The sequence below is a fragment of the Micropterus dolomieu genome, linkage group LG12 (assembly GCF_021292245.1).
Source record: "Micropterus dolomieu isolate WLL.071019.BEF.003 ecotype Adirondacks linkage group LG12, ASM2129224v1, whole genome shotgun sequence".
In the NCBI taxonomy this organism is placed as follows: Eukaryota; Metazoa; Chordata; class Actinopteri; order Centrarchiformes; family Centrarchidae; genus Micropterus; species Micropterus dolomieu.
In genome coordinates this window covers 7,854,856-7,875,320 of record NC_060161.1, presented here as the reverse complement: position 1 = coordinate 7,875,320, position 20,465 = coordinate 7,854,856, and the positions used below count along the sequence as shown (strand labels likewise).

The following is a 20,465-nucleotide window of genomic DNA, read 5'->3' as shown; positions in this document are numbered from 1 at the left end:
TCTGTAATTCATGTTAACTGTCATTTTAACAGGGCTGATAATTTTGTCTAGCGAACAACTTAAAACTAAATGTACTCACCAGAGAAAGTGAACAGCCGACTCCTGATAAGCTTTTCAATGGCGCTGGTTAAATTTACACAGTACCGTGGGTACGAGTCACTCTAGCCTGAATGACAAGTCAATCATAGATAATCCTGCCCTGAAACATACTCTTTATGGTCTGTTTTCCTCTAAATGGGACCATAATTTACTAAATGAACATCATGCTGTGTTGAAGAAGACTTGAAACGAGCGACTGAGACCATAAACTCATCAGGAAACTGTTTACTGAGGTAATAAATCAGCTGAGAAGTAGAAACATTTTACCATTATTTCTAATGTAATCGGACTTCTTTCTGCAACCAGAGGAGTCGCCCCTGCTGGCCGTTCGATAGAATGCAGGTTTAAGGGACTTCTGCATTGGCTTCGCGTCTCAGACCGGAAGCTTCCCGCTTGGGATAGGGCTTACATTTACATTTATTCATTTAGCTGACGCTTTTATCCAAAGCGACTTACAATGTCAGAGGACGCACGCCTCTGGAGCAACTAGGGGTTAAGTATCTTGCTCAGGGACACAATGGTGGATGGGTCCATGGTGGGGGATTGCAAAGGCAGGGGTCTTATCCATTGCGCCATCACCCATCATCAGGGCTATTGTTTAAGATGTTTTACAGAAGCTCTCAGATTGTTGCAAACATGACTTTTAATGCCATGTCTTCCCGCTGACCTTTCCATACACCTTCCATTCAGCTGAAATAATGGAACTGCTGTTCTACTCTCTGAAGCAACTTTGAGCAAATAGGAGCCATCTTAAAACTGTATCATGTAGCATGAAGGGACTACAAACTTTGTTTTGTTATACAACCTTGTGCTGTATAATGACAAATAAACTAACTTTTATCTTTTATTTAATATGCTGTTTATCATTTCCACAAATATAAAGTATGTACAACACACACACTAACAGTCTGAAAATGATATTCTGTGTCAATAGTTAAATGATGTAAAAAGATGAATGCATTCTGGAGCACATATGGGCCAGTGGATGACCTATAGTCAGTAAGTTCCATTCTCCCACCCCTCCACCCCGTGTGAACACAGAGAGCCGACCTCCGTCCAACTTTCTGTCACTGACTCAGGCTTTGACAGAGTACCCTCCCAAAATTAAACGCAGTGCTATTCATTTCTCAGAGACTTCCAGCCAAATGTGCTGCTTCCATCTCTCTTCTCACCTCATTTCGTCGTCATGATAGATTCTCTGATGCTTCCCTTTCACCGAGCTTCACCGTGAAACCATTTACCGTTTCACACACTTCCATATGCACACGCTCATTCCCCAGAGCATATTCACTTTAAAACAAACAAGAGCAGACACACACACACACACACACACACACACACACAATCACACACATCCCTACTCAAGGACTGTTAGAATGAAATTGAAATGAGAGCACTATTACAGTATCAATCTTTATCTAATCCATTCTGTGGAAAGAGGGGCCGATTGTAATTACCTCCAACGCAGTTTGCACTAACAAGGGCCAGCCTTCACATCACTCTTCCTTACCTTTTCTTCATTTTTCCCAATTCTGCATTCTGCTGTTGAATACCAGCCATACAATAACAACGGCAATCAATTTCCTTCATACAAAAAACATTTGGGTGCTCTCAACAGACAATGCAGTCCAAGAATATGGCTTCAATAAAGATGTTGCACTGGACTGTCTGCTGTACTCTAGAGAACGAGGAGCATGTCGGCACATCATTTCTGGCCAAACCCTGCTAACAAGACGTTTGAAAAGAGTCACAATCTTTTCTACAGCTGTTGAGTGCTCATGCTGTCTGATCACTGCTTCCGGTTCTCGCTGAGGGACTGGGACAAGACCCAAGCTTGGTCAATATAACTGAGCCCAAATGCGACATGACAGGATTATCAGGCTGGAGCCTCTGCAGGCTGGCTCAATGTGCATCCAAAATGTTTCTCAATTTTAAGGAAGGGGACTGGAGAGCAAAATGTGGAAGCAAGAAAGGACCCTGGTGTGACAGACTCTGAGTTCTCTGTGCAGTTAGCCAAATTCTTGGAAAAGGGATACACAGATTTCTCCCTCCTGCTCAGCTTTGTTACTTTCAGGTCCAAAAAGGTGTTTACATTCTCCATTAGCACTGCTCCAATGCTGGATGTCAAGACTGCTTAATGTATCATCACCTTTGCAACCTTGTCTCCTGTGAAACACATCTCTATACTAATGTGCTTAGGCAAATACGCTTAGGAGGAATTAAACCCTGGCAACGTGTTTTCAAATCTAGTAAGTCAGATGTTCCGAAAGGCAGCAACACACACCTACGGTGTCTAGATGCAACTTGTCATGATACATCAATCAATGTCCTCTTTCCAAGCACTGAAGCGCTCAAACTCTCCAAAAAAAGCAGCAACTTTATGATACTAACTATTTCTGTCTGGATGTATCGGGTCAGTACTGTGGATCAATTGATAATAATAATAATAATGCATTTTATTTCTATAGCGCTTTTCAGGACACTCAAAGACACTTTACAGTAAAAGCAGAAATTATGTACATTTAAAACAGATTAAAAAAATAAATAGCATAATATAAAATATATGAACAGTAGATAAAAGGGAGGGGGCTGCAATGGTGAAAAGCTCTGTCGCCCTAGGTGCGGTACTTGGTCCTGATTTGTGGGGAGAGGAGGTTAGTGTCAGAGGAGCGGAGGTTACTGGAGGGATTATGGTGGTGGAGCAGGTCTGTGAGGTAGGAAGGGGCCTTGTTATGGAGGGCTTTGTGTGTGAGGAGGGGGATTTTGTACTGATGCGATGGGGAACCGGGAGCCAGTGAAGGTTCTGGAGGACAGGGATGATGTGGTCACAGGTGCGTGTGTGGGTGAGGAGGCGGGCAGCAGAGTTTTGGATATTTATATTTATATATTTAGGGCTTTGGCAGGTGAACCATAGAGGATGCTATTACAGTAGTCAATTCTGGATGTAATGAAGGTGTGAATCAGGGTTTTGGCAGCAGAGAAGGTGAGTGATGGGTGGAGACGGGCAATGTTTGAGGTGAAAGAAAGCAGTCCTGGTGACATGGTTGAAGGTGGAGTTGTTGGTGGAAAGGCTGAAGTAGTTGGTGTTTTTTGTGAGTGATTTGGGGCCGATGATGATCATGTCAGATTTATTGTAATTGAGTTGTAAGAAGTTGGTTTGCATCCAGGTTTGTATGTCGGTGAGGCAGTTGGTCAGAGTTGCAGAGGTAACTGTGGTGATGGATTTGGTTGAGATGTAGATCTGGATGTCATCGGCGTAGCAGTGGAGACCATATCTACGTATGATAATACCGAGTGGCAGGATGTAAATGATCAACAGGAGCAGACCAAGCACCGAACCTTGGGGGAAGCCTTGTGACAAAGGAGCAGTAGAGGAGGTGCAGTTCATGATGTTGATGACCTCTCGTCTGTTGGTGAGGTAAGAGCGGAGCAGTGCCAGTAATATTGAAGTTTCCAGTCGGGAGAGAAGAGTGGAGTGGTTGATGGTGTCGAAGGCTGCAGTGAGGTCGAGGATGATTAGAACGGTAAGGTGACTGGAGTCGGCAGAGAGGAGGTGGTCACTGGTTGTTTTGAGGAGGGCTGTTTCAGTGCTGTGTTGTGAGCGGAATCCTGATCGGAATTGTTCGAAGCGGTTGTTAGTGGTGAGGTGGGTTTGAATTTGAGCAGCGACAACACATTTGAGGATTTTTGATAGGAAGGGGAGATTGGACATGATGTAGGGGTTGAGACCAGGTTCCTTGAGGATAAACCGTGTCTCCTAGAAACTACATTTATATATAACATAATGAAGAAATGTTGTTTTTTAACATATTTATAAAGTTGCTAAAACATTAACCTCGAACGTATCAGAATAAAATTTTAATTGACAACATATTAAATTAGGTATGTGTCAAAATACCTGATGTTGCAATATCAGCTTAAAGTGACTACTGCATTATTTAACTTGAATATGGTTAGGTTTACCTTAACCAAAGTGCTTTTGTTACCTATACTGAAGTCTCTGGAGTCCTGAGATGTAGCCGGTTTTGGTGTTCTCTCTCTACTTGGGTCAGGTGTAATGATCTTCAGGTCTATTCACATTTAGAAGGTCCAGTCTGTTTGTCCTATTTTTTGGAAGATTAATTTATTTCCCTTTGGTTAATTTCCACAAGCCAGTTTCAGAATTTCAGGTTCCTGAAGACTTTGACACTAGAGAGTTTGATTTACACGTGTCACTGGGTTTAGGCTACTAGAACATTTTGTTTGCTTCCCCATAATACCTGCTCCAGGCAACTAAACATACTTAACAATTGTCTGGTGATGCTTATGCAAATCGAAGCACGTGGTGAAGTTTAAAAAAATATGGTGGTTTTGGTTAAATACTGAACAAGTCAAAGTATCCCATGTCCTATTATCTCAAGTCAGCATTGACTTTTGCAAGAACCACCATCTTTCCCTCACCTTAACCAAGTGGTTTGTATTTTAAACTGACCCACAAGTACTTATTTGGCAGGAGAAGACTGTAGAAAAAAAGTTTTGCAGATATGTTAATTTCAATACACAAACAGTTGGGTTGGCAGTAAAAAGAGAATAGGATTAATTTTCACATGTTGATAATGTATAAATGTATTTGCTAATGCTTATTTGTTGTGCATTAAACTACTTTTTAGGCAACAGAGTGTCCTCATGATATCACAAAAAAAAGCTAATCTAAAAGTCAGTGTGCAATTTTACTGTTGTTCATGCTGACAGTGTTTGTTCATGGCAGCCAGCACCCTTCTCCTCTTCTCCTGGGTTTTTTTGTGAGTCACGATTGTGTGCATGTTGGCATCAGCTTAAAGAAAAAAAAGCACGCAGCTCACTATTCAAACTAAAAATCTGCTTTGAAAACAACTCATATCCCATTTGTGCTCCTTGAAATATCCCTAAATCCCAGCAGACTGACATCTCCCTGCTCATTGTCGAAGATGTCTCTGTATTCTAAAGAGAGCCTGATCAAAGGAGCCCCGTATTGGAACTGCACAGCTGTAGACTCTCCCTCCACGCCGTTCAGAAAGCCGACCCTGCTGCGATCAAAACGAGACTCCCAACGGATCCATCCATGATCTCTTTTACTGCCGTGGTACATCTGTTAATGTCCCCCCTCCCCCTCTACCTTTCTCCACCCAAAACACTTCATTATATATACTGTAAATCCTTTTATCCTCCAAGCTAGCTTCAGTTTCTGATTTGAATGACAGGAACATAAGCACCAGCAAAATAAATAGCCGTGATTTCTTTAAAAAGCTTAGTTTAAGACCTTGAAGGCATTCTTTATACTTTTGACACACTATATTTAGATGTACCTAACACATCTTTCTTTTTGATCAGAGGGACATGTTGCTGGATATATTTAGCTAGTTAAATGCAAATAACAGCTTGTTGTAATTGTATAATTTTTTCCTCAGTCAACATTGGCGGTCAGATCAGACCAGACCCACTTCAAAAGACTCAATCCATAGTTTAAAATTTTGATGAGAAGAAGAGAAGAAGCAATAATGGAATGGTTTGACGAGGCAATCGCAGCTCAACGTCCACTTCCCAGAGCTTTTAATCACATCACAGGGTCTTTATCAGCAGATCGTCATCTGAGAAGTTTGCTCAGTTGCTCTTTAGTTAATGTTGGCCTAGAAGTTGACTATGAATGTTCATTCTTGACCGTGGAAACAACAATCTCAAGTCATGGTGCACTTACTAAGATGTAAAGTAAAGATGGGACTGGGCTGGCATTACGGTTGGAAAGAGCAGATGGATGGAAAGTGTCAACAGCAACTGTGATGTCTCTCCTGTGTGGCAACTTCACCAGGTCAGAAATCATAAAACTGGCTTGTTCGTAAAATCATTTGATTTTTCATGATGCCCCGTGTGTTCACCATGTGGAGAAAGTAGAAATGTCCAGACTTTCGAAGGTAAGAGGAACACCCTTATTTTTATGGGTCTAGAATATTACAAAATGTAACAAAGCTCTCCTCCCTGTAAAATAGACTAGGCTATTCAGTTTGATATGAGTGACTAGTAGTATAGAGAAACTAGGGCTGGGCAATAAAACAATGACAATTATCGCGATATAACTTTCCTCAAAACAATACGACAAATATAAAATGAAAAATATACAATGCAAAAATAAATGTTTGATTAAATTAATTTTAATTAAACATCTGGTTTCTTCAACTTTCACTCAGGAGCAAAAAAACAGCCTTTAAACTTGAAAGAAATAATGATTAATAATTTTTGATACCGAATGGTATGAAATTTTTTATCATAACAATTTAGGCCATATCGCCCAGCCCTAAGAGAAATATCCAAAATAGAAAATAATATGGTTGACACTTCTTATGTGAAAGGCTTATGCTGAAGAAAAACAAGCAATCTTTACATTGGATTAGACTGGCTACTTAGATTGACACCAAACTGGTGGTGGGTAGTAGCTCTAAGAAGCCTGATTAGACAAAGCTACTTCGTGCACACCATTAGAAAAGTCACTACAACACGATGCAAATGATTGGAGAAAGAGCTGCTACACTTAATTTCTTTAATTCCAATTTTTCACATAGGAGAGAGGACTGATCCCTGAGGTACTCTACCATCGCAATTAAGACACATATGGAATTGGATGGGATTTCTGACCTGCTAGCCCCACATGTGTATGCTTAAGTATAGCTTGAGTTCCTCAGCTGGGCCCTCGTAGGAAGCTCCCGGGTCAAGGCTAAAAAAAACAGAGGGCCTTTGCAATTAGGGCACCACAAATCTAGACCAACCTGCCAGAATGAGATCAGGGTGCTTTTAAATCTCTCTTAAAAACACATTATTCCAGAACTCTATTTATTTAAATCATTTCTGTTCTGTCCTTTTGTAGGATTTGTTTTTAAAGTGATGACATTAAATGTCTTTGTCTGATCAACAGTTCAAAAAGTCTTCAATTTACTATAATGTAAGACCAAGTTCGATTAGTTGCCAATTGATTTACCAGATTTATCGACTAATCACTGCAGCTCTACTTGCATTATATTTTAATCAGCTCTGATATATGAATTTCTTTGTTTTATATATTTTGCACAATGTAATGTAATGAAGTTATATAAGTATAGGTTGATAGAAGGTAGTATAAAGGTGTTCACTTTTCATTATGATACTGTAAATCTACCGGGACCTTTATTCAGGAGATTGAAAAAAATAGTTTGCGCTAATGCTGACAGGACGATCCATAAATGAGCCATTCTCAAATGTTCTTATGTCACTTACTCACAAACATATACACACAGACACAAGCCACCAACTGATAAGATTGGTTATAGGAAGGACTGGAAGGATTCTATTGTAACTATGATCATCTGTCAATCTCAACAGTCAATCTTAAATGTTGTCTGAGATCATTTCTAGAGAATCAAATTGGAGCTGAATGAAACTATTCACTAGATTGCTTGAGTCCCCCCTCAGGATCCCTCTGGATCTAATTCTGAGAATCACTGATGTCTTTTACAGCATCTCTTCTGAGAATCAGACCCATAAACCCAACCTCCAGCAAGATGTGAACAAGTACAAGGGATTTAGACGATATGATCTCACTCTTTAAAGAAACATTAGAGGAGGATTTTTAGATACTGCACAGGCAGCCTGCAAGACAACAGCTCTGTCTTCCTGAACTCGTGACCAGACCAGGGTGATAAGAATTAATTCAAACTTTTGTATGCCTACAAGATCTCACTGTTAGTTGATCTCATAAACCAACACATTCTCACTCCCGACTCGTCCCCCAACGCCCTGGATACCCTTTTACCATCATTTTTAGACGTTTATGGCTCCGCGGTCAAGTTAGAAACGCTTAGCAACAACAAATATGCAATGTCCGAGAGAACAGGTTGAATAAACAACTGGTGACAAATGTTTAGTATTAGAGGACAGTGAAAACTATGCAAAAATAAAAGTCATTTCTGAAATGCATCTGCTGCTGTCAGATTTACTGATGAGCACTGTGCAGATGGATGACTCAGTCCAAACACCAAGGACTGTGTTCATTTTCCCAGAACAGGGTATTGATCCAGCATGTGAGCATTTCATGTTCATTATCATTTAACCCACACAGGAAAATAACCAGAAATCATATGAATGTGTTAATGTAGTAATCACGTTCAGAATACACAGAATATTTTCCAATATTTCTGGTCCACAGTGAGACATGTTGACACCCAACGGGACAGACATTCCACAGAGATATCTGCGGTCTCCGGACGATGATTTCTTCTGATTTTGGGGGAACCCCCCAGACTTTTCATCTACTCCACCATTAAGGAATCACATCAAACATCCACAAACTGAACTAAAGGATACTTCAGTATACTTGAAACAAACTTGCATGAATGAATGCATGTCATGTCGTCAGTTTCATTTTTATACACAGCTTAAAAGTGATGAAGTTGTTGTGTCAAGTAGAGCTGTATTGATTAATCAATCAGTTGTTAACTATTACCTTACAGCTCTAGCATCATCCTCACGACCGAACTGTGCATTTTTAGCCATGCTGCTGGTAAGGCTCCAAGATTAACAAAAGAGTCAGTATGTTGTTGGTTCCTGTGTAGGATAGAATAAAAATTGCAGCCTGTGAGGGCCGCTAGCACAGCTTTAGACTCGAGTTGAAAAGTAAAGTGTCACTTTTATTATCGTAGAGTCATTTGTGCATCTGGTCACTGGTGTCACGTGTGTCTCTCCAGATGGTGGTTTAGTGGAGATGGTTTGCCAATTTATTGCTCAACAATAGTCATATGGGGAAGGAACCAGATGTACACAGGGAATGAGCAGTTCCAGCATTGCTAAACATCTCGGTGTCAATCAGGCAGGAAACAAACAAAGTTTCAGCTCAGCTGTGTCTCCAGCAGTGTTGCAAGGGAAGCACCTGGGGTCAATTCCATTTATTTAATGCAGTATGTCCGCACAATACAAATTTAAGACTTTAAGAAACTTGGGGACAGTGAATGTGTATTATAGACTACTGCATTTTCAGAGACAATCAATGCTCTCTAATTAGACTTAGAAAAAGTAAGAAACATGACAGTAATAAATAGTTAACGCGGTAATCTGTGGAATCTTCTTTTGTTTGTAGTTTGCATCTTTCAAGCTGCTTTTGCTTCAGCTGTCACTCAAACATTGTAGGCAGCACTGTGATGTCTTTTCGTTTTGATCTCATGCCTGAATTTGTTTTGGTACGGGGCACACTACTTGCTTTGTCTGTTCTTCCCCTAAATAGATCTTTCTGATGGTGGACATTTTAATTTGTCAAACACAGGCGCAGCCAGCTGTGAGGTCCAGACCTCCGTAATTGTTCCCTAAAAATAAAATACACCGTACTGTACAAAAGTTTGATGCTGTTTTGAAGGCAAAGGGTGGTCACATCAAATATTCATTTGATTTAGATTTTTCTTCTGTTTACTTACTTTTCATTTTGCTAATTTCTAAATATAATCTATTAACATGTCACCTGCCTAAATCTTTTCCACAGCACAGCACATATTCTTTTTAATATCAGAAAGGTTGGCACTATCTAACTGTAGATCAGCAGTTGAAAATGTGTCTGCTGCTACTTAGTTGTATGGTGTGTTGTGAACAAAGGTTGGCATCATCTGCTGGTTGACACAGTACATGTACAACACTTAGTACAAGATCAGTCAGCACTGTGTTCGAAAACAGGTTGCACTTTCAAAGCCCCACCAATATAACACTGCCTGCTGTTTGGTACTGGGCAGGCAGTATACAGTGGGTTTATCAGAGCTTTCTGGAAATGAATGAGAGCCAAAAAGAAAAGTTAAAAGCTGGAAAACTATGAGCTGAAAGAGGGGGGACTGCAGAGCTGGGTGATCATTTTCTCAGACTTTGTCACTATAAACAACACCTTTCACATTACACATAGTCATCTGACAGATTGTTCATCTAAAAATATTGATTAATGCATCTTTGAAAGGTACAGTTTTCATTTAGAAATTGCTTATGAGAATTTGAATTGACAGAATCAATGTCTTTATCCCCTCTTTCGCACATACTCCCCCAGGTCATTACTGTGACTAATAATTTAGTTTAAGTCAAGACGTCTGGCTCAGTAATGAAGAAAAACATGAAACACACCTTCAGCATGCATTTTAAAGTGGATACTGCAAGTGAATTAATATTAATAAACCCTCTACTCTAATTTATGTTTTACTGCAGAGCAGCAGCTGCACAAGTATTCATAATAGGATGGTAATAAAATCTTGACATTTCCTCAAGCAATTTTGGATACTTTCATATAGCGTGAATAGATACACAATAATCAATTATCTGCCGTGTTATTCAGCCAAAAGCAGGAATCGTTTCGATGAGGTTGTGACTTGCTGCCGGCTTCTTAAAATTCCTCCTCATCCATTGTTGTCAAAGGTTCTTCAAAATGTTAAGCCACTGAAAAATCAAACAAAAGTCTACTCTTCCTGACATAAGCAGTAAATGAATTTACATTTGTATATCACAAACTGGTGCTTTGAAGTGCTGCAGACATTCTTTTTCCAGAAATGTAATTCCTCCCCCTGAATATTTTCCAGTGCTCTTCCACCCCCACACAGCCTATATTATAGTGCTGCGACGTTTCAAATTAAGACTGACAGCTCGGATTTGAGTCCATAAATGACGTTTTCAATTTTGTTTGCTTTTGAGAATGCCATGGTTGGAACAATCTCTGGATTCAGTAAAGTGAGTAAAAAAGATGCAAACACACATTTTCGCCCAAAGTAGACACACACATCCTACTGCTTTCACACTCCTGACCCTGCCGCCTGACCTTGGAGAATACAAAGCGAGAGAGGAAGAGAGGAAAGTGGTGAAAGCTCACAGTTGACACTTTCACGCCTTTGATTTTGTCCTCAACTACCTTTACACTCCCCCGCGAACATACGCACACACCTGCCCTCACAGGGGTTGGTTGATGTGCAGCATTTCATCTTTTAAAATGTTTAGTAACTTTAGTTTGAATCCAAGGTGGGTCCAAAGACAGGTTTTTGACAGGAAAGAAGTGCACTGAATCATGGCCACATCATGGAGCTCCAAAGCCAATGTTAATACATTACATAACACACAAAAGTATATCGAAACCCAAACATCTCCGCTTTTCTGGTTCAAGCTTTCCACCAGAACCTGGCTGCAGGGATTTGCTCCCATTCAGACACAAGACCATTAGTGAGGGCCAACACTGATTTTGGGTGATAAGGCCTGAGTTCTAGTTCATCTTAAAGGTGTTGGATGGGACTGAGGTCAGGGCTCTGTGAAGATTCTTCCACAGCAAACTGGAAAACCTGTTTTTTATGGAGTGGGTCAAACACACTGTTGATACAAAGTTGGATGAACACTGTTGTTTAAAGAATCATTTTATAGGCTACTATGGCATTAAGATTTCACTTCACTGGAACTGAGGCTACGTTCACACTGCAGGCCTTAATGCTCAATTCTGATTCTTTTCCCAGATCTGATTTTTTTATTTGACAGTTCACATTATTGTTTAAATGTGGCCCATATCAGACTTCAATGTGAAAGTGACCCGCATGCTCAGAAGAATAACACGACGTCACATGCAGTACGCTGTCGTGCAGAGTTAAACAGAGCCACAGAGGTTAGCTCCTACTTGCTAACGCTCCAAATTTCCATGGGAGACTCCCGTTTTTTCATTGTCCTCTTACAGGTCACATTTCTCCCGAATTGTGCCCACAACTTTCTGTTCTTTTCATTACAGTTTCTGGCGCTGTACAATGCATCTGCCACAAAATACACTACACTAACTCATTCACTCCCTCACACTCTCTCTCTCTCTCTCCCCCCACTGTGTCCGCACGGACAAGTCGCATGCACATAGCTCAGAAGAGAGCTCGCGATCCAGTGGATTTCAGGTGCAAGAAAATCTGTGAGCAGTAATGGCTTTTTGCGGAGCTTTTTCATTCACCGCGACTCTGTCTGCAGCAGGACTGAGAGAACAGTCTCTCAGAGTGTCCAGGCTGAGGTCGCATTTAAAAAGATCCGATCTGTATCAGATTTGGACCACATATGGAAGTTGCCCAAATCTGAACTGGAAAAGATCAGATTCCGTGTGACTTGGCGTGTTCACACGGTCATAAAAAGATCAGATCTGAGTCACATATGAGCAAAACATTGGATTTGGGTCACATTGGCCTGCAGTCTGAATGTAGCTTTTGTGGCCTAGACCAAACCATGAAAAAGAGACGCAGACCTAAAGCACACAGAGCTGCAGTATATGGACAGGTTTGTCCACTGAACTTACAGTGGATGTGTTTGAGTATGAGGTGTGTACAGATAAAACACAAAGTGAAATTAAGGGGTGTAGGGTCAGAACTAATAATTATTTTAGTTGTTGATTAATCTGTCCATAATTTTTTCAGGTTATTCATTAATTCTTTTGTCGTAAGAATTCCAAAATATAATCATTTTACAGTAATATAAAACAAGGAAGGATAGAGGGTGTTGTATGCTATACAGAGAATAAAGCCGCTTGAGGCATAAAACTGACTTGGTATCAGTAGCTTCATAGGGACCACTGCTGCAGAATTTGAAATGTCAATTTTCAGAAATGTGATCACCACAGAAGAAATTTCATTCATCTGCATTGGATTGGGGTGGAGACAAAAACCTGGACTGATAAAACCAAAACTACTTGTATGGCTGAATACCACCAACAGTAAGTGAGAACATGTTTGTTTAATTTGGGTGAACCAACCCAAAAGATACAAAGCAAAAAGGAGGTGTTGCTGTGGGAAAATAAGAGAAACAGCTGGTGTTTCTGCTGACATTTGCAATCTGTGAGCCGAAGTACGCACCGTCTCACACCGTCAGCGCATGTTGTGACAGCAGATGTCTGTACTGTCTAACAGGAAACACATCCACTGGCTGTTTGAGGCTAATAAACACTGACAAAAGATATTCCAGTAGTCAAATTGATATAAACAAAGCTATTTAAATCCTGTCCTGTGTCCCATGTAGCGCCGTAGCTATTTTCAAGGACAATGAGGTCAGCTGCTGTGTATTTTGGGTTGGGTTGGGGTGGGGGTTACAACATGGGGGAGTTTACATTCTACAGTTAAAAACTTTTTCATCCAATTTTTCTTTAGACCATGACTTAGTAGGAGAAGGATGATGACTGAAACCACCAATTATGAAAAGAAGTCCTTCATTTAATTAAAACTGTGCAGAAAGTATAATTGAGCGAATGGGGGTGTGGTTGTGGGGGGGATTAACTCATGATCAAGATAGTATTTGTGAAATCCTGGCTCAAAGCCCTGGTGCCATGTGATTTCGAAGAGATTGCGCAGAGGCTTTACCACCAGGAAAGAATATATTGTGGAGGAAATGCTTACATTTCATCACACAAGAAGGCATCAGCACTAAGTATCAATTCAGATGTATCGTTCTGAGCTGAAACACAAACCATAGCACACAGCAGTGGGAAAGTGGGCTTGACAGGAATGCAAAGAGTAGCTTATTGCTGACTTTGCGCAAGACACATACAAAGCAGGAAAGCAGAGGAGTGTACAAATGCCAGATGTACACAAAGCAAGAGAGAGAGAAAGGAAAGTTAGTGAACAGACTAGCGCAGCTCCTTCCTGTCAGCAATGGTCCACGACTATGTGATGAACAGCATTCACAACAAGTTAACATGCCGTTTGGTTCTGTTTCCATTTTGATATTAGCCTGATTTTTTCACTAGAGCATGTTTGGACTTTTTTATTTCTAATTCTTCATCTGTCACCGTTATCTTTTTAGCCTGAATGCAGACTTGACACTTGACTTGATTCAGGTTTGATGCTGGAACCATGAGGGAAAAAAACAGAAGATATCTTTAGACCAAAAAACAGATCACCTTTGACGTTCATCCCATTAAAAATGGTGCTATTTTTAATCAACCAAAGACCTTTTATTCTAAAAGGTTTTAATGTTTTTAAGCTTTTGATGAGCTAATCATTTGTTTTTTCGCTGTGTCAAAAGCTCCCATAACTCACTTTCTCTCATCTCTGCTTTCACCTCACTAACATCTTGGGTCGGTGCCTGAGGCAGCAGTGACCAGGAACTGTGGGACAGAATTACAGCGCACCTTAAATACATTTGTGACCTCCGTCTCTCCCCTCAGCTCCACACAACTTTGACTCTGTGACACTAGTTTACACAATAGCACAGCTGATACGGCTGTTTCTTTGTTTGCTCAAGGAGAGGGAAGGAAGGTTGGGGGTCACTGTTTCACTTCTGCTTATTTCATAGAGCAGTATTATAATGCCTATGAAGATTCATGATAACACAATATTAATAAAACCATAATAATAGATTTGTACAGAAAGAGGCTTTTGAAAGTATTTTGCTGAGATATTTCAGTTCTAAATCAATTAATAACAACGTGGCCTTTGTATAAATATATAGATGATACATGTTTGTTATACCTGTTGTGTTAGATACCTCACAGCAAAGACATGCCATGTTAAGACCATCATTAATAACTGATTCATTTCAATGAGACCACTGTGTGGGTGGAACAGGGGTGCTAAAACAGAGGTCTCGGGCAAAAAACACAAACTTGACCTCCCTCAAGTTTTGCTGCAACCCAATGGAACCTCATCCAGCAAGCGCACATTCCTGCTCGATTACTCTGTAATGTGAATGATGTAGTTCTACCGTTTACCTGGTGATCTTTGCAATGGAGGTTGAAACAATGGTCTGTGCAATAACTTGCCAGAGTTTTAAATCGTTCCTCATAGTTTTATAATCTGCTCTACAGTGTTTTGGTGTTTGATATACATTGTTATGTATTATCATACATCAGAGAGAGAGAGAGAGAGTGTGAGTGAGTGAGTGAGTGAACGTCAGAAATCTGGATGAATGGGCAAGACTTTGAATGCACTGGTGGTGTCTGCTTTAAAAAGCCATGTTCCACGTCCTGCCAGATGAATACGAGTGATGGTGTGGTCTATCGTTGCATGTTCCATATAGAAATCTTGACTGGGAATGTTCGGAATGTGTCAGCCGTGTGGGGAAGACAGGTCCATTATTAACCTTTTTTTGATGTGGAAAAACTGGAAAAGGAGTATTGTTGAAGGGGCCTACCATAAATCTCTCCTTGACTTCTTCTAGGGTGTCAGTGTTGGGAGGTTCTGTGAGCATGAACTTGAGGTTGTGGCAGGCATGGAAACGGTCAGATTTACTTGGATGAGAAACCATGTGTGAAGACATTGATGAGAAAGTGAACGAACTGTCTATCTGGATGGTTCTGCAGGGCAGTGGCAAGGACAGTGTGCCAAGGTGCTGTGCTAGTCAGTCTGTGGGTGTGGTTGGATTGGGGAGACAGGTACTCCTGGCATGAGCACCTACCCAGATGGAGCAGATGTGCAGGATGCGGCAGTTAGTGCCTTAGGCATCACTCCTCTTTGGTGAGGAGAAGAGGCCTTGTATCCACTGGGGGTCAGAGAGATCTAGAGGAGCTGGAGGATGGCCCATTTCAGACAAATCACCATACAGATCTAGATCATCTGAATCAGGCAAGTTGATCTGTAGTTCAGGATCCATAATGAGTAGACTGTTTGACATTTCTGAATTTTTTCCCCCAAGTTTATATATAGGTGATTAGAAGTGTGGTTGGGTTGCTCCCGAACCAAGTTAATTCACACTTCAAACATCCCTTACAAATGTTTCAAGGGGAGAAATTCCAGCCAGAAAAAAATAAAAAAATAAAATAAGAAAGAGATCTATGAGGCAAATCAATCAATATTACCGTAAGTGCCTAGTTCTGTTTTATGAAACAATCCACAGAAAAGCCTGGTTAGGCAGTCCAGAAACTTTCTGGTTGGCTGAGTTTGAGGGTTGGCACACCTTTTGTTTGTTAGTGTGTCATACAGGCCAGAGGAATACAATAAAAATAATACTAATTGATTGGTGACATATTGCAACCATGAACTGATCAATACTGACCCAGTTGCCTAATAGAAGCCTTTTGATTTGATGAAGCCAATTGATCAAAAGGACAGTTTCTTTCTTAGATTTTAATTTGCTGGGTTTCAACTGGCAGTTTTCTAAAATAATTTCAGGTGAATCCTAGTGGGTATCATCAGTGTGACTGTGTGCTGTGAATGCAAAAGCTCCTATGCATGAAGGCTACTGTAGACAATCCCCCCTCCACACAGCGTCTGCACCAGGCGTTGATCCATGTGTGCTCTCCCCAATCTTGCCAGGGTGAATGTCATTGCCATCTCGAGCTCGCTCGCAAGGTGAGAGATAATCTAATCACTAGGGAGACAGAAAGTAGATATGGGGAAGGTGGGAAGATGCCACAGAGCTCTGAAAGGACTGGGAGATAAAAAAAAACGAGGCGGAGGAGGACAGAGGCCGCAGAAAGACTTTGAACTACCTCAACACATAACTGAAGGACATATGACAATACATTTGAGTATAAAGCAACAACAAACTGGTTACAGATGAAACCTCTGACACTGAGCAGCTTCTTCTGTGCATGAAAACATGAATGCTACCCTAACAGATGTCCACTTAATGACTCTGTCTTACCTTTTTGATGATTTTCTTTCTGGACATGCAATTAGCAAAAGAGTAAACCCCAACTGGAGGGGTGGGGTTCATAACCCCACGTAGCCATATCTGTCAAAACATCCTTAAACAGCTACACTTACAGGCTGGATATACTTCAGAAACGGACACAGACAAAGTCAGAATTGGGGGCGGGGTGTGAGTCCATCCAGTCATATCCAAGTTTCTGAAACGTATAATCCTTCCACACTGTCCACTTTACACAGCGACTGGCCATGTGTGCAGAGGTGTGCAAGCGTGCAGGGTTTGAACTTCTCTCTCAAGCTCTCTTTTTTCCCCCCATTCTTCACACTTTGGTCACTTTTCATGTGAACTACTGACAATTGACCATTTATACCCTTGAGGAGAGACAAAGTTATCCTGTTTGTAGAATGCATTGTGTTGGGACAACAAAGGGCAGAGTTCCAGTAGAAGTAGAGGTTTCAACACTTTTGGATTTAGATATGGTTGTCACACAAACCTTTAACCTCTCCCTGCCCCAGGAATGGTGAAATCTTGGTGACCTTTGAAATACGAGAAAGAAAAAATGCTACTACCTCTCTTTACGTCCACAGTGCACGGACTACAGCATGCTTTAAGAAGGCATAACGTTTTAAATTCAGATCCTCTTCAAAGCAAATAGCAAAAGACATCAATCGAGGGATGACAATTATTCAACCAGAAGAAGAGACACTATGCTGTAGTGCAGTTGTCAAGATCATTATCAAGATGTAATAGACAAGTCTTGTGAAGGACAAGAAATGTGTCACCAACCATCTTTTCAACCATCCTCAACCTTGCTTTCTCATTACTTTCTATTTCCTGTTCTGATGCTAACCTCTTAATTTCCTCTACTGATGACACCTGCCAGTTGAGCATCAATCCCCACTCGTTTGCATGCTGGTTAGTGGCAAGACTCAGGTATGCAGATTAATGCATGGGTCTGAATCATTCTGCATGGTAATGTTTCTCAGCATGGCTCCATTTTCTCATTATCGTAAGCATTAAGATGCACAAGAGGCAGTCAGACGCCTCCAGTGATCACCGTCAATTACATGGTGCCCGTCTGTGGAGCTGGCCCTAGCCTGTCAGTGCATCATCAACTAGAAGATGAGGCTTGACTGACAAAGGTCTAATGTGCTGCCATACTTAGATGCTATCAGGTTTGTGCTTCAACCCTAAAAGCCAGTCATTTCGCTTTCCTTCTTGTGTCAAGCCAGCAATTATGAAATCAAATTAAACTGAAAAAAACAAAGAAAAATCTTTTTTTCTAAAACTTTTTTGCACATTAACGATTCATTGACTAAGTATTGCTTTAAAAGCCACAGCAGTTTTTTAAAACCTGGGTATTTATTAGTTTTCACTTCGCTGATGGATTGTTGGGACGTAAAATGTTCCACAGTATTCTTTCTTTGATTAGTACTTGGTATCAAACTACTATGCTTCTTTGGTCCCAACCAAAATATGTCCATATTAACGTAGATTTTCAAACAATACTCAACCTTATGTTTTACATAAAACTAAACTATAAATCTATGAATTGTTATTCAATACTATTAATTACATAATCACTATCTTAGAATGTAGGGATGCACAATATTGGATTCTGGACCGATATTCGACATGCTGACATGTTAGAACTCATACTGGCCAATGCCCATACTGATATTTACACATCTTTTTTTATTTCAATGAAGAGAAGACTAAGTCTCTCCTGTATTACTTGTACCTTATTACACATTTGTTGTAGAAACAGATATTAAACAAGACAAATAACATTTGGTTCTACAAAAAAATTATCATTTTACAAATGTAGACATAGACATTCACCCCTGAAAAAAAAGTTAATTATTTCAATTGGAAGAGGATTATATTCCAGTGCCACATTTTATTTTTTCTGTTTCTGTCACTCGTTTCTGAGAAGGCAATTAAGCTAGACGCACCTACATTTGGAGTGCACACGTATTCAAGCATTTATGGTAACGTAACTGAAACGGCCCAGAGCGAGCCGACAGGCAGGTTAGCGACCATTGTCTCTCTTTACAAAGACAAGTGTTACAGTATGAGAGTCCTACCTGAAGAGAGGCTGTGATGTCTTCATGTTACGCGATACCAGACCCACAAACAACATTATTTATCAAATTGGGTCGGACTTGATGAATTTAGCGCAAGGATACGCGTGACAACGTCCGGTTTTTAAAATAAGGTGTCTAATAGTATGAAAATAAGATTAATTGGATTATATTCACAGAAAGTACAGGACCCTCTTGAGCCTCGAACATACCCACCATAGTCTCCCACGGCGGAGACAGTGAAGTGAAGGTAACGTTAGCTCCAAGCTACTCAAGTTCACAACAGCGGCGCTCGTTACTGTAAGTATGTGCAAAAAAAACATCGCCAGTAAAAAGACATTTTATCAATACACCCATTAAACGAGCATAGCAATGTAGAAAGCGTCATTGTAATCTGCTCTGTCCACAGTCTCTCATTCTCTATGTTTTATATAAGCTAACGTTAGCTTGGCAGTTAGGCAAATGTACAAGCCAGCTAAACTGAAAGTTATTTGGCTCCTGGCTCCTGGCACCTGCGTCTGCGTGGCTCGATCCAGACGCAGCAACATGACGCCTAGAGCACGACAACAGCAGTGGCGCAAGTTACAGTATTGTTTGATTCTCATTGGCTAAATCGTCGGCCAAAATTTCATTTTCTGATATGATTCCAATAATGAAAATATGCCCAATATCTGCAGATATTATTTTGGATCGATAATTATCGTGCATCCCTAATTTTAAGAAGCAATATTGTCAGCCATATCATTGTTCTATTTAGAATGAAAGCCAGGTCTTGCTTTCTGAAGTGTGTTTTGTTTCTTGTCTTCTTGTTAAACCAAGGCCCTCAAAAGACGATGGCTGGTCTGAGGGTGTCATGCCTCAAGCTCTGATTCTCTTTTCTCTTCTCATTCACTCCAAACCCATCCAAACTTGTCCTCTCTTGCCAAAGCAACTATCAGGCCAAGCAGGGGCATCTGTACAGCAAGGCACTAAGCCATATTTCCATGCTTAGCTGGACAAGTCCAGCCGATTCCATGTCAACAATAACAGATATCACTGACATAAACCCTGGACATAGGTTGCCCAACCAAAGATGGAGAGGTTTCTGGACAGCAGTTTAGCTGTGTTTACAATTTCAGTAAAGTACCCTTAAAACCTGTCTCTAACCCATACCTATGTGTACCTAAACCTTCTGCGGTTCCACCACAGACAGTACTCTTAAATATAGGCGGAGTTGTTACCGGATAGTAAAAGCCAGTTTAACCACATGAGTAGTGTGACATCATATCTAATGTTACACAGTAAACAAGGCATGCTTACTTATTTAAAGGAGAACATAACTGAGGACAGTGAATGTTTTGTGTTCTTTTTTCTCGTTATGGGGCTGTTTAATTACAACAAGGAGACAAGCTTTGTTTGAGAACAGGCTGCAGGCAGCAAGCTCAGTCACAGTCCATGGAATGTTTAAAAATGGCAGGTTTGTGTTTTTGCAACCCGTTAGAATTATGGGTGAACGAATAGGTCCCCCTCCAATTTTCAACATGCCCCTGTTTATCCCCTCTTAAAGAAGCCCTCTCTACATTCTTCTGTTTTGTGTGCATATGCTCTGTTGCCATCAGTGCTGCTTTTTTGTTTTGTCCCCAAACTGTCTTTGGCAGCATTTTTCACAACTGTTTGCTGGCTATCAAGCTTGTCTTTTTCTCCCCCCCAACTATT

At 40.6% G+C, this 20,465-nt stretch overlaps 1 protein-coding gene across 1 annotated transcript in view; it reads right to left on the bottom strand.

The window, feature by feature from the left end:
• Positions 1-20,465, bottom strand: part of adam19a (ADAM metallopeptidase domain 19a) — a 219,235-nt gene that overhangs the window by 171,262 nt on the left and 27,508 nt on the right. The gene's annotated exons all lie outside the window — the stretch shown is intronic.